Source organism: Scyliorhinus torazame, chromosome 20 (assembly GCF_047496885.1).
Source record: "Scyliorhinus torazame isolate Kashiwa2021f chromosome 20, sScyTor2.1, whole genome shotgun sequence".
Lineage (NCBI taxonomy): Eukaryota > Metazoa > Chordata > Chondrichthyes > Carcharhiniformes > Scyliorhinidae > Scyliorhinus > Scyliorhinus torazame.
The window spans coordinates 26,499,973-26,517,194 of NC_092726.1; the positions used below are offsets into that span (position 1 = coordinate 26,499,973).

Below are 17,222 nucleotides of genomic sequence, written 5' to 3' on the forward strand. Positions count from 1 at the left end.
TAGACTATAAGAGCAGGAAGGTTGTGATGGAGCTGTATAAAACGCTGGTTAGGTCACAGCTAGAGTACTGTGTGCAGTTCTCGTCGACACTCTATAGGAAGGATGTGGTTGCACTGGAGAGGGTGCAGAGGGGATTCACCAGGATGTTGCCTGGGCTGGAGCGTTTCAGCTATGGAGAGAGGCTGGTTAGGCTGGGGTTGTTTTCCTTGGAGCAGAGAAGGCTGAGGGGGGACCTGATCGAGGTGGACAACATTATGAGGGACACAGATAGGGTGGATAGGGAGGAACTTTTCCCCTTAGTTGAAGGGTGAATAAGGAGGGAGCGTAATGTTAAGGTGAAAGGCAGGAGGTTTAGAGAGGTTTAGGCAGCACGGCGGCACAGTGATTAGCACTGCTGCCTCACAGCGCCAGGGACCCGGGTTCAAATCCGACCTCGGGTGACTGTCTGTGCGGAGTCTGCACGTTCTCCCCCGTGTCTGCGTTGGTTTCCTCCGGGTGCTCCGGTTTCCCCCCACAGTCCAAAGATGTGCAGGTTAGGCGGATTGGCCATGATCAATTGTCCCTCAGTGTCCAAAAGGTTACAGAGATTGGGCAGGGGAGTGGGCGTGTGTAAGGTGCTCTTTCAGGGGGGGGGGGGGGTGACGGCATGCGGCGCAGTGGTTAGCACTGGGATTGCGGCACCGAGGACCTGGGTTCAAATCCCGGCCCTGGGTCACTGTCCGTGTGGAGTTTGCACATTCTCCCCGTGTCTGCGTGGGTCTCACCCCCACAACCCAAAGGGGAGGTGGCTAAATTGCCCCTTAATTAATGGCCCCCTTCAGCACTGTAGGGATTCTAGGGTCGAGAGGTGACGAAGGGATATCTTTAGCTTCCCCAGCTAGGAAAATAATTTAAACAAAGCGAAGATGTGACGGGCAAGATACGATAGAGAGAGAGAGAGAGAGGAGAAAATAGCAAGCAAAATCTGAACTCCAGAGGACACAGACTCGAAAAGGAGATGGCAGGTAGATCCCAATCCATTCCAGTCTGCTTGGTGCTCCTGTTAGGGTTTTCGCAGTGGCCAGGCAGCCAGACCTGGCCCTCTGGTAACAGAATAGCCAGTGTAACCTGACACTATTAGTGGCTGTGTTTCTGACTATGTGATGCTGTGGTTGTTTCAGTCAGTCGAACAGCATTAACTGAGAGGGGGGCAAGAGGAGGAGGACTGGATGAGGGGGCCAGCACAAGGGGATACAACCCATTACAGACTCTTGTTTAATGCTGAACCCCCCCCCCCACCCTCCACAGAACAAACCAACCCTGGTTCTACACCACCACCTCATCTTCCCTCCTTTGAATGTGTGGGTAAGACATTTATTGGTTGCTTTCTCTCTCTCTCTCTCTGTCTGTCTTGTCTTGTCTCTGTGCCTGCTGGGGGGGTGGGCTGAAGGAAGGAAGGAGGGGAGGGAGGGGGAGAGGGGGAGAGAGGGAGAGATGTCCCTTGTTCCTGACCCTTTGTGGATGGGAAATTGACGAGGGAAGTACATGTTTTGTTGCATTTCAGAGGCTGTGATCCTTTTTGGCTTGTCACTGCTGGAGGTTTGTGCTGGTGTTGGGGGGAGGGGGCTAGGAGGCATTGTGTTAAAGGTTCTGCTTATTTGCAAATCAGCTCCCCCCCCCACCCCCCTCCCTTTCTCTCCCTTTAACCGGGGTGGGAGAGGGAGAGAGTGGAGGAACAGCCAGAGGTTGAATTGATGTGGGACCCTTCGGGTCGCAGCCCTCTCTGTCTGACCACAAGTTGGGTTGTTTCAGGGTCTGTGTTGGTGTTGGAGGGGGTAGTGTTGGAACGACTGGATTATTACTCTCCTGTGTCACTACATTTGGGTTTCTGGGAGGAGAGGGGTGGGGGGGGGGGCTTATTCCCAAATCAAATCAGACCCCCCTCCCCCACCGGCCAGAAAATATACTTTACCTGTAACATTTGGGCAACTGTGTTAGGTAACGGTTCAGATCAGACTTCCTTTCCATTATAGTGAGTGAGGCACTATATTGTACAACGTGCGTTTCGTCTCCAAACTTGCAGCGCGAGGGGTTATTTACACCAGATCGTACAATCCTTACAGTGCAGAAGGAAGCCATTCGGCCCATTTACTCTGCACCGGCCCTCCGAAAGAGCCCCCTGACTGAGGCCCAATCCCCCGCCTGATCCCCTTAACCCCACCTCGGGGCAATTTAGCACGTCCAATCCACCTAACCTGCACATCTTTTGGACTGGGAGGAAACCGGAGCACCCGGAGGAAACCCGCGCACACACGGGGAGGACGTGCAGACTCCACACAGAGTGTGACCCAGCGGGGAATCGAACCTGGGACCCTGGTGCTGTGAGGCGGCCGTGCTAACAATTGAAAGCCCCTTAAGGTTCTGATGGAAGGGACAGTTACCCATTTGCCCCCCTCTCTCCCTCAAGCCCCTGCATGTTTAAGTGTTCAACCTGTACGATAAACAATAACATCTCTATCATAATAAGACTTGCATTTGCATATCGCCTTTCCTCATCGCTGGATGTCTCGTAGTGCTTTCCAGCCAATGAGGGCAGGTTACAGCGTCAGGGACCCAGGTTCGATTCCCGGCTTGGGTCACTGTCTGTGCGGAGTCTGCACGTTCTCCCCGTGTCTGCGTGGGTTTCCTCCGGGTGCTCCGGTTTCCTCCCACAAGTCCAGAGTTGGGCAGGTTAGGTGGATTAGCCATGATCAATGCAGGGGGTTACGTGGATAGGGCGGGGGAGTGGGTCGAGGCAGAGTGCTCTTTCGAAGGGTTGGTGCAGACTCGATGGGCCGAATGGTCTCCTTCTGCACTGCAGGGTTTCCATGGATAATGGCGGCTGCCAATTTATGCGCAGAAAGCTCCCATCAACAGATAATCGGCCAGATCACCTGTGTTTGTGGTAGGGTTAAAAAGTGGCTCCGACATTGAGCGATTTCCCTGATCCCGTTTGCAACATTCCCAGTGGACGGTTTTCTAAAGTGGGCGGCGGCGGGGGGGGGGGGGGGCATGCCCTCGGGTCAAAGTGGCATTGAGAGTTGGCACCTCCAGCAGTGGCGTTTGTGCTCGAGCCCCGCGAGTGAGGAATTGGAGCCTGTTTCGAGAGGCGAGGGTGCGTCATTGAGTCATAGCTGGCATTCTCTGCTTGCACACTTAAGTTCCAGTACTTGGTTAAAGTTGAGGATAAAGCAATGCGTTAGGTACGGCCCTTACGCTGAGCCCCAACCGTCCCTTAAGTGGCTGTGTGTGAAAGTTGTCAGTTGTATTATATTGAAGAATAGCGTGGGGAGTTCTCTCTCCCGCCCTGTCATATCTCTGTCCCTCAGTCACCTGAAAACTGCTGATTCTGACTTGTCTATTGCTGGCTAAACGGTCAGAAGGTCAGTTTGTTTTCTGAGACCAGACTCGAAAATCAGTCCGATTTTTTATTCCTTCACAGCGGCAGACGTATCTTCTGAACCCTTAGTTCTGGAATCCCCTCCTTAAATCTCCTCGCCTTACTATCGACTTGTGCATTTAAGCTCCTTAAAACCTGTGTCCAAATATTTGGTCATCTGCCCTTGACACCTTTAGAGTCTGGAATTTCCTTAAATATATTCAGTGACTCGGTCTCCTCAGGCATGGGCAAACTCCACACGGACAGTGACCCGGGGCCGGGATCGAACCTGGGACCTCGGCGGCGTGAGGCTGCGGTGCTAACCACTGCGCCACCGTGCTGCCCCTCTAAGTGCAGTTATTAACAAGTGGCTTTAACTTGGTGGTGTTGGGTTTCACAGGCCACTGGGAGATCAGGAGAGGAAACCCACGCAGACGCGGGGAGAACGTGCAAACTCCACACAGTCACCCAAGGCGGGGATCGAACCCGGGTCCCTGGCGCGGTGATGCAGCCGTGCTAACCACTGTGCCACCCCAAAATGGCTTTTAAACTGGCACTTTGCTTTGGTCCTTTCACCATTGAAACTATTCTAATGTCCACCTCATGAGGTGATAATGTTCAACGTAATATAGGATTACATTCAATTCAGTGTTTGCCTGTTTCATTATAAATGAATGATTTGTGGTAGTGGTTCGCTGCCTCACAGCTCCAGGGTCCCGGGTTCGATTCCTGGCTTGGGTCACTGTCTGTGCGGAGTCTGCACGTTCTCCCCGTGTCTGCGTGGGTTTCCTCCGGGTGCTCCGGTTTCCTCCCGCAAGTCCAAAGATGTGCAGGTTAGGTGGATTGGCCGTGATCAATAGTCCTTTAGTGGGTTGGGTGGTGTTACGGGGGTAGGGTAGGAATGTGGGCCTAGTTTGGGTGTTCTTTTCAATGGTCGATGCAGACGCGATGGTTCAAACGGCCTCCTTCTGCACTGTTGAGATTCTGTAGGTATTTTTTATAAAATTTAGAGGAGCAAATTATTTTTCTTTCCCAATTAAGGGGCAATTTAGCGCGGCCAATCCACCTACCCTGCACATCTTTGGGTTGCGGGGGCGAAACCCATGGGGACACGGGGAGAATGTGCAAACTCCACACGGACAGTGACCCAGGGCCGGGATCGAACCCGGGACCTCGGATCCGCAGTCCCAGTGCTAACCAGCCTGTAGGTATCCTAAGTGCAGTTTGGATTATTGGCCAAATCGCTGCTGCCTTTGCCTCGAGCTCAGCAGAGCCCAGGCATTTTGCCGTGCAAAGATAAGATATAATTCCAAGGCGTTCCAATCTTTAGTCTGAAAATGCTCGTTTGAACACAGGGGCCATGGATTAAGGAGCCTCGATTGAGAGGACTGACTCTGCCCCCCCCCCCCCATTCCTCTGTTGAACCCCAAAATGGGCCAATCCCTTCAAAAGAGAGCTGGTTGGAAATCGATTTGGGGGTGGTACACCTGATAAGAACCAGGGGGAGGCCATTCAGCCCCTCGAGCCTGCTCAGCCATTCGCTACGATCATGGCTACCCCCTCTCGGCCTCAACTCCACCGTCCTGCCCGTTCTCCATAACCCTTCAACCCGTTACTCATTAAAAATCTCCTCCTTAAATTGACTCGCTGTCCCAGCATGCACCGTACTCCGGGGTAGCGAATTCCACAGACTAACGACCCTTCGGGAGAAGTAGTTTCTCCTCATCTCTGAAATCTGCTCCCCCGTTATCCTCAAATTGTGACCTCGCGTTCTAGAATTCCCCACAAGAGGAAGCATCAGATCCACGTCTCCTTTATCCGCTTTCTCATCTCGTACACCTCGATTTGATCTCCCATCCTTCTGCTAACCTCGAGAGAGTATCGGCCTAAACTGTTCAATCTCTCCTCATACGACAAGCCCCTCACCTCTGGAATATTCTCCATCGGGATTTGGGCCAGATTGACATTCCGCTGTCACTCGTTTGTGTAAACTGTCTGGAATTGAGACGGAGATTTCAGTGCAGAATCCAGTTCGGAAGGTCGGTGTAATAAAGCAGTAATCATTGAATAAAGCATACATTGCCATATGCTTTTTCCAAGGGACATAGAGTACAAAATATAGTGTTGAGGAAGTAGGGGGGGCTGCAGAAGGACTTGGACAGGCTAGGAGAGTGAGCAAAGAAGTGGCAGATGGAATACAACAAGGAAAAGTGTGAGGTTATGCACTTTGGTGGGAAGAATGGAGGCATAGACTATTTTCTAAATGGGAAAAGGCTTCGGAAATCAGAAGCACAAAGGGACTTGGGAGTCCTGGTTTAAGATTTTCTTTTTTTTTTAAATTTAGAGTACCCAATTATTTTTTTCCAATTCAGGGGCAATTTAGCGTGGCCAATCCACCGACCCTGCACATCTTTGGGTTGTGGGGGCGAAACCCACGCAGACACGGGGGGGGGGGGGAGGAATGTGCAAACTCCAGACGGACAGTGACCCAGGGCCGGGATTCGAACCCGGGTCCTCAGCGCCGTAGGCAGCAGGGCTAACCACTGTGCCACCGTGCTGCCCTGGTTCAAGGATTTCTTAAGGTTAACGTTGCAGGTTCAGTCGGCAGTTAGGAAGGCAAATGCAATGTTAGAATTCATGTCAAGAGGGCTAGAATACAGGACCAGGGGTGTACTTCTGAGGCTGTAAAAGGCTCTGGTCAGACCTGTCATGTGAGAGTACCTTTAAGAAATGGATGTTTAAGCAATGTACCTTTACAAAATGGAGCTGATCATATTACTGAAGTGATGTCAGAGGGTGGAGGGAGCTGAGCTCACTTCTGCTTTTTTGAGTTTCAGTTTCAGAAGGCAGCTGGGAGTGTGTGTGTGTTTTGCTGTTGTGAGCTGCAGGAAGAATCACAGAGCTGGTCTGTTGATTTCTGCAATCCAAAGACTATAAATATATTGAATGTAACCTAATGTGTTCTTATTTTTGAAGGTCTGAAGTCTTTTGGATGTTTAAAGGAACAGTTTGAAGGATTATTTAGTGTTGTAGTCTTTTGGGGTTATTTTTGAAGTAATGGGTGTTAGGATATTCAATGTTTGTTTTTAAAAGGTTAACTTGAGTTCATAGAATAAACATTGTTTTGTTTTAAAAACCACTTATCCATTTCTGCTGTCCCACACCTGGAGAGTGGGCCGTGTGCTTCCCACACCACAATCTATTCAAAGTTGTGGGTCGGTTGAACTCCATGAAACATTTTGGGGTTCTGTAAACCCAGACCCATAACAGCCCCCATTTGGAGTACGGTGAGCAGTTTTGGGCCCCGTATCTAAGGAAGGATGTGCTGGCCTTGGAAAGGGTCCAGAGGGAGGTTCACAAGAATGATCCCTGGAATGAAGAGCTTGTTGTATGAGGAACGGTTGAGGACTCTGGGTCTGTACTCGTTGGAGTTTAGAAGGATGAGGGGGGATCTTATTGAAACTTACAGGATACTGCGAGGCCTGGATAGAGTGGACGTGGAGAGGATGTTTCCACTCGTAGGAAAAACTAGAAGCAGAGGACACAGCCTCAGACTGAAGAGACGATCCTTTAACACAGAGATGAGGAGGAATTTCTTCAGCCAGAGGGTGGTGAAACTGTGGAACTCTTTGCCGCAGAAGGCTGTGGAGGCCAAATCACTGAGTGTCTTTAAGACAGAGATAGATGGGTTCTTGATCAATAAGGGGGTCAGGGGTTATGGGGAGAAGGCAGGAGAATGGGGATGAGAAAAATATCAGCCATGATTGAATGGCGGAGCAGGCTCGATGGGCCGAGTGGCCTAATTCTGCTCCTATGTTTGATGGCCTAAAAGCAAGGAAGCTATGATAAACCTGTGTAAAAGGTTTTTACGCCAGATTTTGGCGACAGGCACTCAGTCCAGTATTGGACGGCGAGTGAGAGACTGGCATGTTATGGCAGCCTCATTAATATCCCAACGCTGACGACCCAGAGTGACATACTAGTGTCAGGTGCACTGTTACGGACAGGTGGGGAGGGGGAGTAATTTGAGCAGCACTAATTTCTCCCCCTTTAAAGCTTCCCGCTTTATAAGGTAGGCATATTTCCTAAACCTTTGGTTTGGGTGCGTTCCAATTTATAGCCCCACAGCAACCCGGAGTTAGAATCAACTCAGAGGGTTAGTTTATTAGCGTGCGCTCCAAAAGGCAAAAGCGGGTAGGTGATGTCCCCCTTGCATTCGGATAGAAAAGAGATGGATAGAGGAAGGAAATGATTTACAGATTCGAGCCCAAAGAGAAAAGAAATATTGGCCAGTTTGCCCTACTATTCTATCGCTCTCGCTCTGGGAGTGGTTCGCAAGACCCTCCCTCAGTTTGGCCACGAGAATGCAAGACGGTGGTTCCTCTTTGGCACCGCAGTTGCACAAGTGTCAGCTATGGCTGGGTCAGAGGGTTGCGGGTTCAAGCCCTGCTCCGGAGACCTGAGGCGGCACCACTGAGGGAGCGCAGCACGACATGAAGTGTTAAACTGAAGCCTTGTCAGCCAACTTGGCTATCACTTCGAGCCCAGCCATGGGTCCAAGTGACTCCTCGAATACCTTTGCATACTTTCTCAGAAGTGGTTCAAGATGGTTCGTAGGGTCAACAGATTGGTGCACAATAGCCCAGCTTAGCTTAATATCCCTTAACCAAGATCTCCCAAACAATGCTGGGAAGTTTTCTTGAACAATGTGAAGATGCAACTCCACTTTCCGCTCCATAACTTCCAAATCACCTTGACAACGCCCTTCAGCAACAAGACCTCCTCGGTCGGTACATGTCCTCAAGACCACGACCGAAGCTTGCGATATTTCAATTTCTTTCCTTTTTAAAAAGATTTAGAGTACCCAATTATTATTTTTTCTAATTAAGGGGCAATTTAGCGTAGCCAATCCACCTAACCTGCACATCTTTGGGTTGTGGGGTTGAGACCCACGCAGACACAGGGAGAATGTGCAAACTCCACACGGACAGTGACCCAGGGCCGGGATTCGAACCCGGGTCCTCAGCGCTGTAGTCCCAGTGCTAACCACTGCGCCACCGTGCTGCCCTCAATTTCTTCAGATGTATCGATTCAGGTATAAGTGATACTGCCGCACCTGTGACCACTCCTAATCTTAATAGCGTTCCCATTTAATTTTGGATAGACCCAAAATCATTGCTGTTTTCCTTGTACTGCTAGAACACTGAGCTTAACGTCCTTAAGCTGACTTGACACTTTGGTAATTGGTGAGTCTTCAGTTGGATTGCTTAGCTGGTCAACTCGCCCTGTAGACTTTGCAGTGTTTTTCTTGTAATAATAATAATCTTTATTAGTGTCACAAGTCGGCTTACATTAACACTGCAATGAAGTTACTGTGAAAATCCCCTCGTCGCCACATTCCGGCACCTGTTCGGGTCACAGAGGGAGAATTCAGAATGTCCAATTCACCTAACAAGCACGTCTTTCGGGACTTGTGGGAGGAAACCGGAGCGCCCACCTACAAGTTTGCTGACGATACGACCATAGTGGGCCGGATCTCGAACAACGATGAGTCCGAATACAGGAGGGAGATAGAGAACCTAGTGGAGTGGTGTAGCGACAACAATCTCGCCCTCAATGCCAGCAAAACTAAAGAGCTCGTCATTGACTTCAGGAAGCAAAGTACTGTACACACCCCTGTCAGCATCAACGGGGCCGAGGTGGAGATGGTTAGCAGTTTCAAATTCCTAGGGGTGCACATCTCCAAAAATCTGTCCTGGTCCACCCACGTCGACGCTACCACCAAGAAAGCACAACAGCGCCTATACTTCCTCAGGAAACCAAGGAAATTCGGCATGTTCACATTGACTCTTACCAACTTTTACAGATGCACCATAGAAAGCATCCTATCAGGCTGCATCACAGCCTGGTATGGCAACTGCTCGGCCCAGGACCGCAAGAAACTTCAGAGAGTCGTGAACACAGCCCAGTCCATCACACGAACCTGCCTCCCATCCATTGACTCCATCTACACCTCCCGCTGCCTGGGGAAAGCGGGCAGCATAATCAAAGATCCCTCCCACCCGGCTTACTCACTCTTCCAACTTCTTCCATCGGGCAGGAGATATAGAAGTCTGAGAACACACACGAACACGACTCAAAAACAGCTTCTTCCCCGCTGTTACCAGACTCCTAAATGACCCTCTTATGGACTGATTTCATTAACACTACACCCTGTATGCTTCATCCGATGCCAGTGCTTATGTATGATGTGGAGATACAGGCGTTGGACTGGGGTGAGCACAGTACAAAGTCTTACAACACCAGGTTAAAGTCCAACAGGTTTGTTTCGATGTCACTAGCTTTCGGAACTCTGCTCCTTCCTCAGGTGAATGAAGAGGTATGTTCCAGAAACACATATTTCGACAAATTCAAAGATGCCAGACAATGCTTGGAATGCGAGCATTAGCAGGTGATTAAATCTTTACAGATCCAGAGATGGGGTAACCCCAGGTTAAAGAGGTGTGAATTGTGTCAAGCCAGGACAGTTGGTAGGATTTCGCAGGCCAGATGGTGGGGGATGAATGTAATGCGACATGAATCCCAGGTCCCGGTTGAGGCCGCACTCATGTGTGCGGAACTTGGCTATAATTTTCTGCTCGGCGATTCTGCGTTGTTGCGCGTCCTGAAGGCCGCCTTGGAGAACGCTTACCCGGAGATCAGAGGCTGAATGCCCTTGACTGCTGAAGTGTTCCCCGACTGGAAGGGAACATTCCTGCCTGGTGATTGTCGCGCGATGTCCGTTCATTCGTTGTCGCAGCGTCTGCATGGTCTCGCCAATGTACCAACTGTCCTGGCTTGACACAATTCACACCTCTTTAACCTGGGGTTACCCCATCTCTGGATCTGTAAAGATTTAATCACCTGCTAATGGTCACATTCCAAGCATTGTTTGGCATCTATGAATTTGTCTATATATGTGTTTCTGGAACATACCTCTTCATTCACCTGAGGAAGGAGCAGCGCTCCGAAAGCTAGTGACATCGAAACAAACCTGTTGGATTTTAACCTGGTGTTGTAAGACTTCGTACAGTGCTTATGTAGTTACATTGTATATGTTGTGTTGCCCTATTATGTATTTTCTTTTCTTCCCTTTTCTTCCCATGTACTTAATGATCTGTTGAGCTGCTCGCAGAAAAATACTTTTCACTGTACCTCGGTACACGTGACAATAAACAAATCCAATCCAATCCAGAGGAAACCCTCGCAGACACGGGGAGGATGTGCAGACTCCGCACAGACAATGACCGAAGCCGAGAATCGAACCTGGGACCCTGGCGCTCTGAAGCAACAGTGCCAACCACTGTGCTAAATTGCCCCTTAATTGAAAAAAAAAAATTGGGTACTCTAAATTTGCAATAAAATTTTAAAAAAGCAAGATGAACATGTGGAAAGGTAACTGACGAACTATGATACAAACGGTAACAAAATAAATGAATTCAGTGAATTTTCCTGGAGGTACGTCTAGTGCGACTGCCCTCTAGTGCGACTTACTACCAACTGCCGATATCTCGAGTCACATGGTAGATCTCTATCGCCACTAGCTGGTTGGAGGTCGCATCAATAACTATGTACATTGACAGACAATTGTATACAAAACTGTGCACAGGCATATCACCAGAATCAAGTCTCATTTATCTCGTTGCTGTTTGCTGGGAGGTCACTGATCAAACCAAAACTCGGGATTGCCCTGAGGGCGAGAATGTTTCCCCCCCCCCCACTATTCATGTTCCTCTGCAGTGTAATTACAACGCTTTCTCAGGGGCGGGTGTAAACATGCGTACCGCTATCCAACAACAACTCTCCCCTTCAAAATGAGAAATGAGTATTTCCCAGGGTACACTTTTTTTGTGCTGATGAAGGTTGTTGTGACCAACATGCTTTGACAATGTGACCAAGTTTACCACGATCTTTGCATTTGTAGTCCTTGCTCCAACCATCTCCAGCTACAAGTCACACTTGGTTGCAGCGAGGACAGGGTCCATCCTTCTTACAGACATTAGCTTGAACTCCAATCAGCGAAGCTCCTCTCGCAGCAAGATAGACGTTTGAGGTTTCTATCACAGATTTTAGGACTAATGCACCTTCAGTCAACAATATCCTTGAGGGCAGTACGGTGGCGCAGTGGGTTAGCCCTGCAGCCTCACGGCGCCGAGGTCCCAGGTTCGATCCCGGCTCTGGGTCACTGTCCATGTGGAGTTTGCACATTCTCCCTGTGTTTGCGTGAGTTTCAGCCCCACAACCCAAAGATGTGTAGGCTAGGTGGATTGGCCACGCTAAATTGCCCCTTATTTGGAGAAAATGAATTGGGTACACTAAAGTAAAAAAAAAACCAATATCCTTTTGACGGCTTCATTCCTGAGGCCGCAAACTAATCGATCGGAAAGCGTATCATCCAAAGTCTGGCCAGATTTCGCAGTGATGTAACAAATCCTCCTGTCACGACGTTGAAAGCGCCAATGTCCAATGGCGTCCAATACCGATGAAAGCTCCTGAAACATTTAGTCTCCTGTTTCTCCATCCACAAATGTTGTTCGTCCTGTTGAGGATCAGCATCATTGGCTGATCTTGTTTTTAATCGGCGATACGATGGAGCAAATACATTTTTGCCTCAACAACATTTTGGCAAGAATATTAATGCGTTTGTTTACTTCAACTGGGTTTGAGTTTCGGACGAGAAGGTTTTGTATCGATGCACGAGGAATAGTTTTCATCTCTCCGAGTTCCTCTTTTGTCCTTGGATCTTTCTCAGACGGAAGGTTAGCCTTTTTAAAAAATATAAATTTAGAGTACTCAATTCATTTTTCCAATTGTGGGGCAATTTATCGTGGCCAATCAACCTACCCTGCACATCTTTGGGTTGTGGGGGCGAAACCCACGCAAACACGGGGAAAATGTGCAAACGCCACACGGACAGTGACCCAGAGCCGGGATCGAACCCGGGTCCTCGGCGCCGTGAGGCAGCAGGGCTAACCCACTGCGCCACCGTGCTGCCCTTGCCTTCCTCACAGTACAGGCTTCGGGTAGGAAGGATTCTGGGAAGGCCGCAGGACTAGGGTGCTCCAAAGCGTGGCCCAGTAACAAGGTCTCTGTCAAATTCGGAGAGCTTCCAATCTCTGACCCCCCCAGATCGGCTAATTCCAAATCGTGGGTGTTTTCAAACACCACAGGCTCCCTGGTGGGAGGGCCCATTGTTCGATAGCCAACCTTGAAAGCAGGGAGACACCTAAACTCTGGTCTTGCTCAGACTGTTACGGACGTTAGACCAGATCCTAAGAGTGGCTAAGATACTGCAACATTAAAAAGTTTTGTTAAGCTGTGTGGAAAGATCGATTTGCGTTATTTTTGCAAACAAAAACAATATTTAAACTTTTAAAAACTTCAAACCTAACAAGAACAGATTACATGTATCTCTTAATCCGAACGCAGGATTTCCCATTAAACACCATTTAAAATGAAAAGACAGCTCTCAGCTCCCTTATCCAGGCAGGCAAAAATGATACTTGCATTTACAGAACATTTGGATTTGATATATTGTCAGGTGGACCGAGGTACAGTGAAATGTATTGTACTGAAAGACATACGATAAATACACAATGTAAATTGGGTGAGATATGGAGTTTGGGCTACTCAGTAGGTAAGATGTGTGGAGGGAGAGATCAGTTCAGTCCACAAGAGGGTCATTCAGGAGTTTGGTAACAGTGGGGAAGAAGCTGCTTTTGAATCTGTTTGTGCGTGTTCTCAGACTTTTCTATCTCCTGCCCGATGGAAGAAGGTGGAAGAGTGAGTAAGCCGGGTGGGAGGGGTCTTTGATTATGCTGCCCGCTTTCCCCAGGCAGCGGGAGGTGTAGATGGAGTCAATGGATGGGAGGTAGGTTTGTGTGATGGACTGGGCGGTGTTCACGACTCTCTGAAGTTTCTTGCGGTTCTGGGCCGAGCAGTTGCCATACCAGGCTGTGATGCAGCCTGATAGGATGCTTTCTATGGTGCATCTGTAAAAGTTGGTAAGAGTCAATGTGGACATGCCGAATTTTGTTAGTTTCTTGAGGAAGTATAGGCGCTGTTGTGCTTTCTTGGTGGTAGCGTCGACGTGGGTGGACCAGGACAGATTTTTGGAGATGTGCACCCCTAGGAATTTGAAATTGCTAACCATCTCCACCTCGGCCCCGTTGATGCTGACAGGGGTCAGCATTAACGAGGTTAAGTCTGAATGGGGCAATGTAACTCAGGTCAGGTGTGGGCTCAGTGCTAGAGCAGTTTTACTCTCCGTCTGTTAACCCCTAAATTGCCCACTGCATCTTTGATCCAATTTTCTAACATCTCCATATTGTAACAGTTGAAGCGACATTGTGCAAATCTGTGTCACAAGATCCTCCCGGATGAAGAGACTCTGCTCACAGAGGCAGACTTGAGGTGGCACTTTCCCGTTGTTTATCGCTCACTGTATTTCTTTCATTTATCAACTTTCGCTTTGAGAAATGCAGACTTAAGGAAAAGTGGAGAACAATTGAAAGCTTTCAAGGCAAGCACTTTTAAAATGTGTGCATTTCGAATAAGAAAATTGTATTTCACATGCAAATGGTGAGAATGCTTCTGTTGAAAACTTGAATGAATGGAAATTGAATTGAACAGTGCCTTGATGTGCTTTTATGAGGTTTTTCTCCGAGATATTTGCACTGAGAAAAGATGTTTGCTGGAGGGCAGCTCAGTTGGAGAATATCATGAATTGGGCCTCATATTTTTGTAGTATAAAGGTTGCCGGTACAGATACAGAGTTTGGAACCACTGGTTGAAGGCATCTTGGTGAGTTGCTGCGGTGCATCTTGTAGATGGGACACACGGCTGCCACTGTGCGTCGGTGGTGGAGGGAGTGAATGTTTGTGGGTGGGGTGCCGATCAAGCGGGGCTGCTTTGTCCTGCATGGTGTCGAGCTTCTTGAGTGTTGTTGGGAGCTGCACTCATCCAGGCAAGTGGAGAGTATTCCATCACACTCCTGACTTGTGCCTTGTCGATGGTGGACAGGCTTTGGGGAGTCAGGAGGTGAGTTACTCTCCGCAGGATTCCCAGCCTCTGACCTGCTCTGGTAGCCACAGTATTTATATGGCTGGGTCCAGTTCAATTTCTGGTGACCCCCCCAGGATCAGTGCAGAAGGAGACCATTTGGCCCATCGAGCCCGTGCCCCACATAAGCCAACGCCTCCTCTCTATCCCCGTAAACCAATTTAACCGTTTGGACACTAAGGGCAATTTAGCATGGCCAATCCACCTAACCTGCACATCTTTGGACTGTGAGGTGAAACTGGAGCACCCGGAGGAAACCCACGCACACACGGGGAGAACGTGCAGACTCCACACAGACAGTCACCCGAGGCCGGAATTGAACCCAGGTCCCTGGCGCTATGAGGCAGCTGTGCTAACCACTGTGCCACCGTGCCACCCTGAACGGTGGTAGAGGGGGGGATTCAACAATGGCGATGTTGTTGATTATCGACTGGAGATGGTCCGATTCGCGCTTGCTGCAGACGCTTTTTTGTGTGGTGTGAATGCTACTCGGTGTTTGTCCGATCTTGCTGTGTGTATAATTAGCTACTGGGTTTCCAGCATGACAACAGTGAACATACTTCAGAAGTGTTTTAGGGCCGCACGGTGGTGCAGTATTCTCTGTGGGGAGCAAACTGGGCCTGTATTCTGTGTGGGAAACAAACTGGGCCGGTGTCTGATCAGTGAGCAAACTGGGCCTGCGTTCTGTGTGGGGAGCTAACTGGGCCTGTGTTCTGTGTGGGGAGCAAACTGGGCCTGTATTCTGGTCAGGGATCAAACAAGGCCTGTATTCTGGGTGGGGAGCTAACTGGGCCTGTATTCTGGTCGGGAAGCAAACTGAGCCTGTATTCTGGGCGGGGAGCTAACTGGGCCTGTGTTCTGTGTGGGGAGCAAACTGGGCCTGTATTCTGGGCGGGGAGCTAACTGGGCCTGTATTCTGGTCGGGAAGCAAACTGGGCCTGTATTCTAGGCGGGGAGCTAACTGGGCCTGTGTTCTGTGTGGGGAGCAAACTGGGCCTGTATTCTGGTCAGGGATCAAACAAGGCCTGTATTCTGGGCGGGGAGCTAACTGGGCCTGTATTCAGGTTAGGAAGCAAACTGGGCCTGTATTCTGGTCAGGGATCAAACAAGGCCTGTATTCTGGGCGGGGAGCTAACTGGGCCTGTATTCAGGTTAGGAAGCAAACTGGGCCTGTATTCTGGGCGGGGAGCTAACTGGGCCTGTATTCTGGTCGGGAAGCAAACTGGGCCTGTATTCTAGGCGGGGAGCTAACTGGGCCTGTGTTCTGTGTGGGGAGCAAACTGTGCCTGTATTCTGGTCAGGGATCAAACAAGGCCTGTATTCTGGGTGGGGAGCAAACTGGGCCTGTATTTTGCCTGGGGATCAAACTGGGCCTGTATTCTGGGTGGGGATCAAACTGGGCCTGTATTCTGTGTGGGGATCAAACTGGGCCTGTATTCTGGGTGGGGAGCAAACAGGGGTTGTATTCTGGGTGGGGAGCTAACTGGGCCTGTATTCTGCCTTGGGAGCTAACTGGGCCTGTATTCTGGGTGGGGAGTAAACTGGCCTGTATTCTGGTCGGGGAGCAAACTGGGCCTGTATTCTGGTCGGAGAGCAAACTGGGCCTGTATTCTGGTCGGGGAGCAAACTGGGCCTGTATTCTGCCTGGGAAGAAAACTGGGCCTGTATTCTATGTGGGGAGCAAACTGGGCCTGTATTCTGTGTGGGGAGATAACTGGGCCTGTATTCTGGGTGGGGAGCTAACTGGGCCTGTATTCTGTGTGGGGAGCTAACTGGGCCTGTATTCTGGGTGGGGAGCAAACTGGGCCTGTATTCTGTGTGGGGAGCTAACTGGGCCTGTATTCTGGGCGGGGAGCTAACTGGGCCTGTATTCTGGGTGGGGTGCTAACTGGGCCTGTATTCTGGGTGGGGAGCTAACTGGGCCTGTATTCTGGCCGGAGGAGCAAACTGGGCCTGTATTCTGTGTGGGGAGCTAACTGGGCCTGTATTCTGGGCGGGGATCACACTGGGCCTGTATTCTGGGTGGGGAGCAAACTGGGCCTGTATTCTGGGTGGGGAGCAAACTGGGCCTGTATTCTGGGTGGGGATCACACTGGGCCTGTATTCTGGGTGGGGAGCAAATGGGGCCTGTATTCTGGGTGGGGAGCAAACTGGGCCTGTATTTTGCCTGGGGATCAAACTGGGCCTGTATTCTGGGTGGGGATCAAACTGGGCCTGTATTCTGGGTGGGGATCAAACTGGGCCTGTATTCTGGGTGGGGAGCAAACAGGGGTTGTATTCTGGGTGGGGAGCTAACTGGGCCTGTATTCTGCCTTGGGAGCTAACTGGGCCTGTATTCTGGGTGGGGAGTAAACTGGCCTGTATTCTGGTCGGGGAGCAAACTGGGCCTGTATTCTGGTCGGAGAGCAAACTGGGCCTGTATTCTGGTCGGGGAGCAAACTGGGCCTGTATTCTGCCTGGGAAGAAAACTGGGCCTGTATTCTATGTGGGGAGCAAACTGGGCCTGTATTCTGTGTGGGGAGATAACTGGGCCTGTATTCTGGGTGGGGAGCTAACTGGGCCTGTATTCTGTGTGGGGAGCTAACTGGGCCTGTATTCTGGGTGGGGAGCAAACCGGGCCTGTATTCTGTGTGGGGAGCTAACTGGGCCTGTATTCTGGGCGGGGAGCTAACTGGGCCTGTATTCTGGGTGGGGAGCTAACTGGGCCTGTTTTCTGGGTGGGGAG

At 50.1% G+C, this 17,222-nt stretch overlaps 1 protein-coding gene across 1 annotated transcript in view; it reads left to right on the top strand.

Annotated features, from left to right (window-relative positions):
* Nucleotides 1-1,144: 1,144 nt before the first annotated feature.
* Nucleotides 1,145-17,222, top strand: part of LOC140397014 (zinc finger MIZ domain-containing protein 1-like) — a 251,326-nt gene continuing 235,248 nt past the window's right edge. Inside the window, 1 exon segment of the mRNA XM_072486046.1 lies at nucleotides 1,145-1,344. The gene's annotated coding sequence lies outside the window, so the exon portion shown is untranslated.